This window comes from Lycium ferocissimum, chromosome 3, assembly GCF_029784015.1.
Source record: "Lycium ferocissimum isolate CSIRO_LF1 chromosome 3, AGI_CSIRO_Lferr_CH_V1, whole genome shotgun sequence".
Taxonomy (NCBI): domain Eukaryota; kingdom Viridiplantae; phylum Streptophyta; class Magnoliopsida; order Solanales; family Solanaceae; genus Lycium; species Lycium ferocissimum.
The window spans coordinates 69,954,320-69,965,477 of NC_081344.1; the positions used below are offsets into that span (position 1 = coordinate 69,954,320).

Consider the following 11,158-nt stretch of genomic DNA (forward strand, 5'->3'; position numbering starts at 1 on the left):
AAAGGATGCTTCTAGAACATGCAATTAACGATTATAATGATGTATCAGTAATCTAAGTTTCCATTTTTACCCTAGAATGACTGAGCTAAGAAGACTGTTTTGCCCTTGGTCGTCTAAGGGCTTCACTCTTCTATATATGCCCGTGCATACATTACAAGGACTTTATTGCATTAAGCTATGCACCTACAAAAATTGAAGAGCATCAATCTACTCGAGATCACATCTTTTTTTTTAGTGTAAAGGATATATCAATCCGAAGCAACTTTAAACTAAATTCGAACTCAAACCATGAAAATTGAAAAGATACCAACAGATCTAGCATAAGCCAATCGATGTCCAACAAAAAAGAACGTAAGCTCAAACAAGTTCCTAGGAATATTCTGTTTATACAAACTGACATTCTCATCTCTTGGATCTCACTAACTCTAGTAAGTGCATAAGAGTTTCACATCAGTCCTTGTAAGAATGGCTGATTAGCAAAACAATCAGTATTCAAATCTTCATGACCTGCAATAAAGAAGTAGCAAAATTAGAGGGGGAAAGAAGAAATCCTAAGTGATGAAGTAGCATTTAAAATTTAAAGAAAAGAAAAGAAATCCTAAGTAATCTTACAAGGATTCCACCCTTCAGCGTATCCTTTTATAAGATTAATGAATTCTACCATTTATACTCATCATGTACAAAGTGTAACTTAAAGCAAAAAAGCGGTAAACTACTTGTACATCAAAGAACATAAAGCCATAAAACTCCTGATCGAAACATCTATTATTTCTCTCATTCCACAAAGCGCAAAGCTCTTGAACTCAAATAACTTTGTGTCAGTAGAAGGAATATAAGAAGTGGATGAAGATCAGTCTGATGTTCATCATACAATTGAACATCAAAGCATGGAGATAGGAATAAAAAGATAGACAACCTCAATTAAGCAATTAGCAAACCATTAGGACCCTTGAGAATTCCTCCTTACATCTACATTATCACCTTTTGGCATACATGTGAACATCTACATTATCACCTTTTGGCTTACATGTAACACACATGTATTTAGCAGATAAAGAATTTTACCAGATGCAAAGCTTCATCTGTCTATCTTTTAAACTACAATCATTTTGAAGTCACAAATCACCCCATAGACCGTAGATCATATCACTACGGAATCCACTATTTTTGACTATGGAGAGTAAGGTCTACGTAGAAACTGCTTATTCATTCTTTAAATTGTACAATGAATCTGGATCTCCCAAACAATTTTTCTTTATCACTGATTATAAAATCCTATCGGAACTTTCAATTTTCTTGGTGCAGAGATTTTACCCTATCCACTCTACTATTGCAGTCTAACCATCTCTGAATCCCTCTTGAGTTAAAACTTTCTAATTTTGTCCATCCACCCAATGACCAAGAAACAATGTTGACATTCATAGCCAACTGGTGTAGAAGGTCAATAAGGAATAGTAAGTCCATAGTCAGAGCAAGCTCAATTGAAAAAAAAAAAAATTGTACCAGTAACTGAAAGTTAGCGAATAACTTCAGCTTTTTTTATTATTACACAAAGAAAGATGCAATTTAATGCGCTACTGCATGCGTTGACAAATTCAAAAAGACTCCGAGGTAAGTTCAGCTCACATATTGCCTGTCCATAGCCCATACGTGCACTCATAGACCTATTATAATGATTTTTAAATTATGAATTGTGAACAAATTTTGAACGATGAGAACTCTTCAACAATATCTGCAATTTGAGGGTATAGATTTGTATAGATTTATAGTTCTCTTCATCCAGTTAGGATTAAAAGAAGTTATTGATTCTGCAACTGAGAAATCAAGACAACAACAACAACATACCCAGTGAAATCCCACAAAGTGGGGTCTGGAGAGGGTAGAGTGTACGCAAACCATACCGCTGTTTCCGGTACAACTGAGAAATCAAGACGAAAAGGAATTATTTCTTGCTTATCTTTGGTTGTGTAGGGGAGTACAAAGCGGATTTATTTTTTAATCTTTCTAAAATCGATGTTAATCCTACACCAATAATGTAATGTTAATGAAGTAAATAAATTCATATATACCTCTCATAAGAAATTGAAAATCAGGAAAGCCGGTACTAAAACAAATAGAATGTTACCTGTTGCTCATGAACACAGGAAAGCTACTCCCTCAAGCAAACCGGCACCATTATTGAAAAATTCTTGGAAAAAAAAATAGTAGAGCCGTGGAAGAGCGAATGGATTCCAGAAAGTAACGGATATAAAGAAAGCTGAGATATACGTACGACAATATGCCCTCAAATTAGCACTATATTACTGAAATACCCTTGGTCGTCCCTTGCTTCACTCTTCTATATAGTAGAAATATTGGTATTGAATTATAAACCAGATAAAAAATGCAGGCCCAACAGAGGTTCCCAGTTAAACAGCCACATTCTTACACGAGAAGTGGCAGAGTAGAGAAGGAACTAGGTACTAGATAGGTCAAGACTTAAAAAAAGACCCTTACCTCAGTTAAAAGTTCAGTGTCATCCATGGAATGAAGACACATTGGCACCATCCATCCACACAACCCTACCTGCCTACCTCCATCCCAACCCCCCACCCACCACCCGCCAACCCCCTGCAGACCCAACCCACCCCCACTTACCTCACCTCCCACACGCCTACCACCACCACCAGAAGTTACACTCCGATTCTAAAAACTTCAAAGTGTTTTGCTTTAAATATATGTAAATGCTCTTAAAATGACATTTTCCAACTTTGCCTACCAAACACAAGAAAATGGGTAGAAAAAGACTCAAGTTCCAGAAACTACACTTCTTGAAGGTCGTTCTGTTTAGCTACTTCTCTGCTCATGAAAAACATTTTTAGAATGTACTTCTCTTCAGTAGATCAACCAACAATATTTTCAGAATATGCACAACTGAACAATAAAACCACATTAGAGAACTCAACAGAACAAGAAAGCTATTATGGTCCTTATTTTAACCTTAAACAGTTACTACAATACTTTGTAAGAAGGGGGGGAAAAAGCAATATTTTGCAAGGAAGGAAAACAAATCATTTGATAGAGCCAAATAAATTATCAAGAGCAGAACCTTATAAAACCCAATGTAAGAACATCAATACTCAAAAGCAATGGCAATATCATTTCCGAGTTTCTCAAAGGCCTTATCAATAATCGCAATAGGTAAATTATTTTCTAACTCCTCTACCTCTATAAAACAAACGAAAAGCCTCAAGCTTTCGTCAAAAAGGCGACAACTACGCATAGACAGAAACTAATGAAATTTAGACATTCCATGAGCAACCATTGTTATGGCCAATGGAACTATTGACTCATTCTACTTAAGGTTAGCATTTAATGGCATCACAATCAAATGAGTTATAAAAGGCTATTGGTGAGGTAAGGCCTAGCCCCCCTTGCTTGTACTTTTTCCTTTGAGTTTCACTTTTATTACATATTTAAAAAAAAAATGCACTTAAAAAAAAATAATTAGAAAAGGCGAGCCACAAATCTCCTCAACTGCCAGCCAAGAAGAATGAAAACTAACTGAAGCCACATGCAGGCCTTCTTCAACATTCTACATTAAGGAAAAAATACAAACTAAATGGACATTTTGTAGCAGGATGCTGGTTTTTACACCGATAGTTGAAAATAATTTAAAAGACAGCAATCAAGCACGGAATTTATCTCCTTTTGAGTCTCAAATTTGTATATAAAAATAACATATCAACCGTAACAATATAATTTTTTATATCGAATGTACTGTACTTCCAAAGAAAGTTTCAAGCGTTTCAATCACAATTTTCAAAATTAAGCAGCGCAAAAGTTGAAGCACCTCAGAAGGATTATTTCTTATGAGTATCCTAATTGTATATAATTAATGTGAAAAATAACTACTTGATAACCAAAGTGAGAGAGAGTGTCGTGGCAATAGCGACAGTGCCGTTATGGGAGGCGATACAACACGAATATCAACTTTTACCTCATTACCCTAATGAAAAGATTTACAAACCGCAACGGAAGGAGTAGGGGCAGAGGCATCATCACTACCACCAGTCAACAAATTTTAAAAATAAAGTATTTATCGTTAAGATAGCTATTATTAATTTCAAAGTCTTCCAAATGTGTAAGTTCATGTTAGTCGTTTAGTGATGGAAATTCCGACAGTAGGCACAATAATTAAATAGAAGTAGATGTTGATACAAAAAGTTAACTTAGAGAAAAGGGAGGAGGAAGACATAACCACTTAATGATAATAGTGGTTGATCTTTTGCTTCAATTACTGGAAAAATTGTTTCTTCCAGACTTTGTCATCGAATCTGCAAACACAGTCCAAAATCGTTTTCTGTGTAATTAAAAAAAAAAAAATAAGAGAGCAAAAAGTGAAGAATATCAATTCTGAAGCATAAATTTTGGGTTAGAAATTTCAGAAGGAATAAATACACTTTTGAGTTTTTGATATTTTAGGAAAAGGGAAAAAGGTACCAGTCCTTTTTTAGCCCTGCGCTAGAACTTTAACAGTGGCCTTGATGGATGTCCAGCGGTTGGATTAGAAGAAAAGGGTCGTCCGAAGAAAGGAGCAGATGAAAGGAAAGCGAAGCAATTTTGTTTTACATGGAAGAGAGAGAATAGAGTTCGGTGGTGGGAATAGACATCGTCAATGAAGAGAGAAGAAACCGTTTGCTAAACTTGATTAGGTCAATTGGGAAAAAATTAGGGGAAAACCTCAAAAATTGGAGAAAAAAGATAAAAGCTATTTCTGGTCATAGAGCGCTCCACGTGGCCGGCCTATGTCCTATATATATATATATATATATATATATCTCTCTCTCTCTATATATATATATATATATTGGAAGCATAGAACCATCTGTCAAGTTATTCCTATTCTGATTTTCTTGAAAGCTGGTCAAACTTTGTGAGATGTTTACTCACATGTCAGTTTCAACATTCACTATAGTTCTTATTGTAGAGATGTGGTTGTCGGGGGGATTTGGTTTCGACCTAGTCTATCATCCTCCTTTTTGCAAAATGTTTAGCACGTATAAGAGCACTTCAGTTTCAGGATTTATTATATAGAGTGATTTTTTTAATATTCAGGTATCAATATGATGTCAATGCTCCTGGTATTTGAACTTAAATAGATTTGTGTCTAATGCCAATACAATATTTTTTGATAAGGATATTCAGGACAAGATGGGAGTGGTCTCGGTGGAAGACAAGATGCAAGAAGCGAGATTGAGGATATCTAATGCCAAAAGAGGAGAGACACAAATGCCCTCATGTGAGAGATTAGCCATGGATGGCCAAAGAAAAGCAAGCATGTTAAGGAATTAGATACGACAGGCAAATCTTCTTACTGACCTTATATAGGAGGGTTTAGAGGACCCAGATTAGGGTAGAAGGCTAGTAGATAGTCTCATTATCCTTCCTTATTAATAGTAGCATTATCGCAGTATAATTTTTTGTGTTCTGATTTTCTTTATTATCTGTTATTTCCTATGCTTTGATTATCCTATATTATCTGCGTCGCTTGCGTTATTTCATTTCCGTATCGTTTTGAATATCTTTGTCACGCCCCAAACCATGGCTTGGGCGTAACATGGCACTCGGTCCCTGACTGCATGTGATCGAGTGAACAACATGGCTTGCTGAATCATTATGAGACATACATGAGTGGAAATATAACGTGAAGTACATGATGAGCTTTTACAAAATATAGAAAGTCATAATATTAAACATAAATACTTAATTAAGTCATGAATGCGGACAATATCATAAATTAGCCAAAGAAGAAACTATTTCTAATATGACACTTGTCTTGACTATGAAACCTTTAGGTCCGAAAAACACGTAACATACTTTCATAAAGCCCCCGGACATATCTTTAGATGCAAAACTAGATAAAGAAAGATAATGCCTATAAACACAATTAATAATAGATGTAGCATCGTGAAATGCAGCCCCGGGAGCAATAAAAGGGACGTGGAATGTACTAGTATGTAAAGGAAATGAAATAACATGGGACATGGAATAACATGATAAGAACTAAAATCAAAACAGCCACATATACATATATATATATATGATATAAGCAAAACATGATAAGCAAAGAGCTCTCATAAATCGACATCGTGGAGTATAAATGCCTCTAAGGTGGTAACGTGCCCATTCCATTCCGAAATTAAGGTATCTTCCTTGTTTGGGATTGTCCTTATCCTACGGTGACTACATAGTTTCAGGCTATCTGAGTCTTCTTGGTAATTCATGCAACTCCCAAAAACATGAACATAATATAATTTGGCTAAGAAGCCCATGATTTTCGTGAATTAACTTGTACTTATTTTGTAATCATGATTTCACGAAATAACTTGTAAACATGGTTTCATGAAATAACTTGTATTTAGCATGTATATTTCTTGTATCATGGCATAAAAGTAATTGTATGATTTAATTACATGAAAACTTGTAGACATATAGGATATTCATGAAATAATCATCCTTAGTCAAAAACATGCATGCAAGAACCCATGGAATACAAAAATATAGGTTTTCATGGATTACGAACAGATTCTCAATAATCATAATGAGTATCAAGAACACAATGATAGAATAATAGCAATTCAAACAAAATATAGTCATAGACATGTTTAGGGATTTATAGTATATATACTTTATGGATTAGGAGGCGTGGGGAAGAACAATGATGTTCCCACACGTAGATAGTAACTCTACATACTTGGTAATGCTCCAAACTTGACTTAAAGACTCTAACTTGAAGAGGATTTCCAAAATCTTGAATTCTTGAACCTTGAGATGGGTTTTCTTGAAAACCCTAATTTATGAACAATGATTTCTTGTTTAGATTATTAAAGTATGTGTTAGAATTGAGTTGGAATAATTAGAGTAGGCTTATCTTGGTGTTCTTGATGATGGAAGAGGGTAGGAGGTCGTTCTAAGACTTAAGGAATGAAAAATAATGATGTGAACTAATACGGACGAATATATTTCTTACCAAAATTTAAAATTTTTGCCCATTAAATGCGGCCGTATTTTGAAATATTTTGTCTATTTTGAAATACGGTCTACGTCTCTTCAGTAAAATGGTCATAACTCTTTGGACAGATATTCCTTTGACCCCCATATATACCGTCTAAGGTATTTCAAAGCTCTACAACTTTCATTAAGGAAAATTTTATAAGCTCCCGTATGCGAGGGATCCGGAAGGGCGACCACAAGGTCTATTGTACGCACCTTACCTTGCATCAGACGGCTTGAACCCGTGACCTCCGGTCACAGGCAAAGAATTAGTTACCAGTTCCGCTAAGGCTCCCCTTCAACTTTCATTAAGGAAGTTTTCCCAAATTCTAAATATGTTTTGAAATACGGGCCATATTTTGAAATACAGTCCGTATTTAACCATTTGACATCCAAATGCCAAATTCCGGAAATCATGAAATTCTTGATACCGAATATAACTTGAATTACGCCCATATGAAATAAGGTCCGTTCATCGTAAACCCCCGTCTTTTACCGAAGGGAAATTGCAATTCCTACATTCTTTATCTGATTTTCTAAGTCTAGGATCATGGTCAAAGCTTACATTAAAAGGTACGAGGTGTTACACTCTTAGCCTTATCTGACCTCTTTTTATGCTTTTTATTGAGCCGAGTGTCTTTCAGAAATAGCCGTCCTACCTTGGTAGGAGTAAGGTTCCTCCCGCCCCCATTGTGAATATGGGTTGTTGTTGCTGTTATTGTTGTTGTTGTTATTGTTGGTATCCAATGCCAATACAATATTTCGAAGCTGGAATGATCTCAAAGATGTTAAGGAATCCTACCAGGCAAAGCTTTTTAATTTAATTTATATTCTAGCCTAGTATCAATTTCTTCATTATGAAACACCCACGCTTAAGGATCATTACTTACAATAAAAATTTCTCTCCTTCTACCTGCTGTAACTTGTGCGTATACATGAGATATTACCATGTTTTGATTCCATGCCCCTGAATATCTTAGCACATTATTTGAGTAATTCAAAAAACTATTCAAACTAAAAATCTGATTACTGTGCTTCATGAGATATTGTATCAGATATCTAGTATAACCCTCCTCTTACTGTTAATAAAGTATCCCAATTTTTTAAAATTCTATTTGACCAGATACAGTCACCAACTGGAGGAAGCAGGTCCATCATTGATGTTCATCACTAAAGAAATTATTTCTTTATACCACAGAATAAAATTGGTCAGGACATTTTCATAGAGCCACGAAAATTAGAGGACTACCTAGCATAATAAAAATGCCCTCCGGAGATGGCAAACCAATTAAAGTACATGTTGCAAAAAATATGCTAGATTCCCATTTGAAAGGAATTGTTATCAAAAAAGGCAATACAATGGTGACAATAATCATAGCAGCCACAGAGATATATCTTTAAGATAAAGGGCATCAAAAGCTCTAACGGCATACCAATATAAATGCCTTTCTCTGCCCTATTCTCTTCTTCTCATTCCTCTGATTGACACTTCCTCCATTGGGATTGTTTAAACTTATAGGTTCACTGGGGGGTATATTTTACCCATGCATATGGACCTAAATTCCAAAAGAAAAAAAAGCTTCTAACTTTTTTTCATTCTGTCAAAACCCAAAAGTCAATAAAAATCATAGCCGAAAATATTTTTTGGGGAATGTTTTCCTTTTCTAGTGTGTGGTTAGTTTGAATTGTTGAAAAAAAAAATCTCCAAAGAAAATGTTTTCCACCAAAAGAAGGGAAGTGACTTACATCACTTCATGACAAAGTCAGTTTCTTTACAATCTCGACACTTGGACATTGTTGTGACTTGTGAATGTGAACACTCAAGAATATCATCAAAACGACATCCTCATGTTCCAATCCCCATCTCATACCATTACAATCCCAACTAAACCCGAGAAAATGATCAAGTACTCCTGTCCCAAATTAGTTATTATATTTCGCTTCTCGAAAGTCAAACTATGCAAACTTTGACCTACATTTTAAGATATATTTTCCATCAAATTGACATGAGAAAAGTTGAAACTTATATGTTATCATTGTCAAAAAAAGAAAGTTGCAACTTATAGTTGGGACGGAGGGAGTACATGATTTCTCCAGCTAACATATTTCCTATGGAAGACACTTTCTATGTAAAAGATATTTGTCTATACCAAAAGCACCCCAAAAAAATCATAATTTGCACAGCAAAATGCCCAAATCTGAAAATGGAATAAAACCTTAAACCCTAAGGTAGGAGTGTGTGGATGGATCTTCACGATCTATGACGAGTTATCCATCAGACTTTCAAAAGAAAGAGATTAGTTACCCAGCAGTAGCCCGTATTTCAATGGATACAAACAATAAAACCAAGTCATTAGGGTTTCATCCAAATGCAGAAAATCATGACATGTGAGTTGAATATAATAACGAATAAGATAATTACACCTCTCGACCTATCCGAACACATTAACCTAGGGACATCTATTTGTACAATTAGTAACAAAGAGAATGCTAAGTAGTCTCCAATGGAAAAAAATATAGCTTCTTAAAATGAATAGACATTCAGTAATTCTACTCATTCCTTTTTGTCCCTCATTTTCACTTCCTTCTTGGGAGGGTGGGGGCTGAAGGGCCAGATTGAGACTAGTGTGGCAGAATATGTTATTAAATTATAAATATATTTATTAAATTATAAATATATTGGTATTGAATTATAAACCAGATAAAAAAATGCAAGCCCAATAGAGGTTCCCAGTTAAACAGCGCACATTCTTACACGAGAAGTGGCAGAGTAGAGAAGGAACTAGGTGCTAGATAGGTCAAGACTTAAAAAAGACCCTTACCTCAGTTAAGAGTTCAGTGTCATCCATGGAATGAAGACACGCAAGCACCATCCATCCACACACCCCTACCTGCCTACCTCCACCTCAATCCCCCACCCATCACCCGCCAACCCGCTTCACACTCACCCCCCACGCCCACTTACCCACCTCCCACACGCCTACCACCACCACCAGAAGTTAAAACTCCGATTCACAAGCTAAAATATTTCCTATGGATGACATTTTCTATGTACTTCCTCCGTTTCAATTTGTTTATCTTATTTTCCTTTTTAGTCCGTTTCAAAAGAATGTCCCTTTCCTTTGGCAACTCCTTAATTTCCAAATGACATGCTTACATCACAAGATTAAACAACATTTTGGTACATTACTTTAAGACCACAAGATTCCAAAGATATTCTTAAACTCCGTGCCAAGTCAATAATAAAAACTGAAAAATGAAGATTATTAATACCCGGAGACATTATTGTCACCGGAGAGTTGAATGCGGATACGGGTCGGGTCGATAAGAGTGCTTTTGAAGAAACGAGTCGGATTATTGATCTTAGGGCTCCCAAACCCATTTTTGTAGTTGTGATTTCGGGTAGGAGAGATGTGATTTAGGGCTGCTATGTTCGTTTTGTGTTTTGTGGAAAATGGGAAGGAATCCGGGTCGGGTCGGGTCGGGTGACATGTAAGCTGGGCTGGATCTTGGGACCAATTTGGGCTGAAATGGGAATTAAACGGGCACTTTGCACGACTATTCTATTCGTGGGGTGGTATTTAAGTTTTATCCTTCGAATTGGTGGCTTTTAATTTTTAGTCCTTTGCTAAAACTTCTTGGTTTCGAGTTCATATCCCAGCTCAGTCAAAATTTTAAAACGAATTACAACGTAAAGTTTGGATTCGCAAGGCAGAGTTTTACAGTTCAGGTAGAGATGCAGAAGGCAGACTCTACCCTAAGGTAGAGTTTTGCCTTTAAGCATAATGCAAAACTTTACCTTAAGTTAAAGGTTTGCATTAAGGCGATTTTTTATTTTTATCTTACTCAGTTAGAATTTTGCAAACTCTGCCTTAGGGCCTAACTTTTGCCTGAATAAGCCTAGATTTGGTTGGGTTTGGGTTGGGTCTTTTTACTATGTGGACTGGAAAAAAAAATTCATGTGAATTAAATTAAGTGACATGTCATATTTTATTGGGGAAAGTAGAGTGACCTTATTGTTACAAAACAAAGAAACATGACTTTAGGATATCAAGTTCGAATTTTAAGGCCTATCATTTTAATATCCTATGAACCCTTTATACGAATTTAATATTTTTGAATC

The 11,158-nt window shown here is 35.7% G+C and overlaps 1 long non-coding RNA gene across 2 annotated transcripts; it reads right to left on the bottom strand.

Annotated features, from left to right (window-relative positions):
* Positions 1–6: 6 nt before the first annotated feature.
* LOC132050609 (uncharacterized) lies at positions 7–10,511 on the bottom strand. 2 transcript variants are annotated; one of them, XR_009413472.1, is made up of 3 exons: positions 10,309–10,511; positions 1,846–3,574; positions 7–507 (listed from the first exon to the last, which is right to left on the bottom strand). It is a non-coding gene; the product is annotated as an uncharacterized LOC132050609 (long non-coding RNA). The 2 variants fall into 2 exon arrangements; XR_009413473.1 differs by lacking the exon at positions 10,309–10,511 and adding an exon at positions 4,241–4,322.
* Between the last annotated feature and the right edge of the window lie 647 nt (positions 10,512–11,158).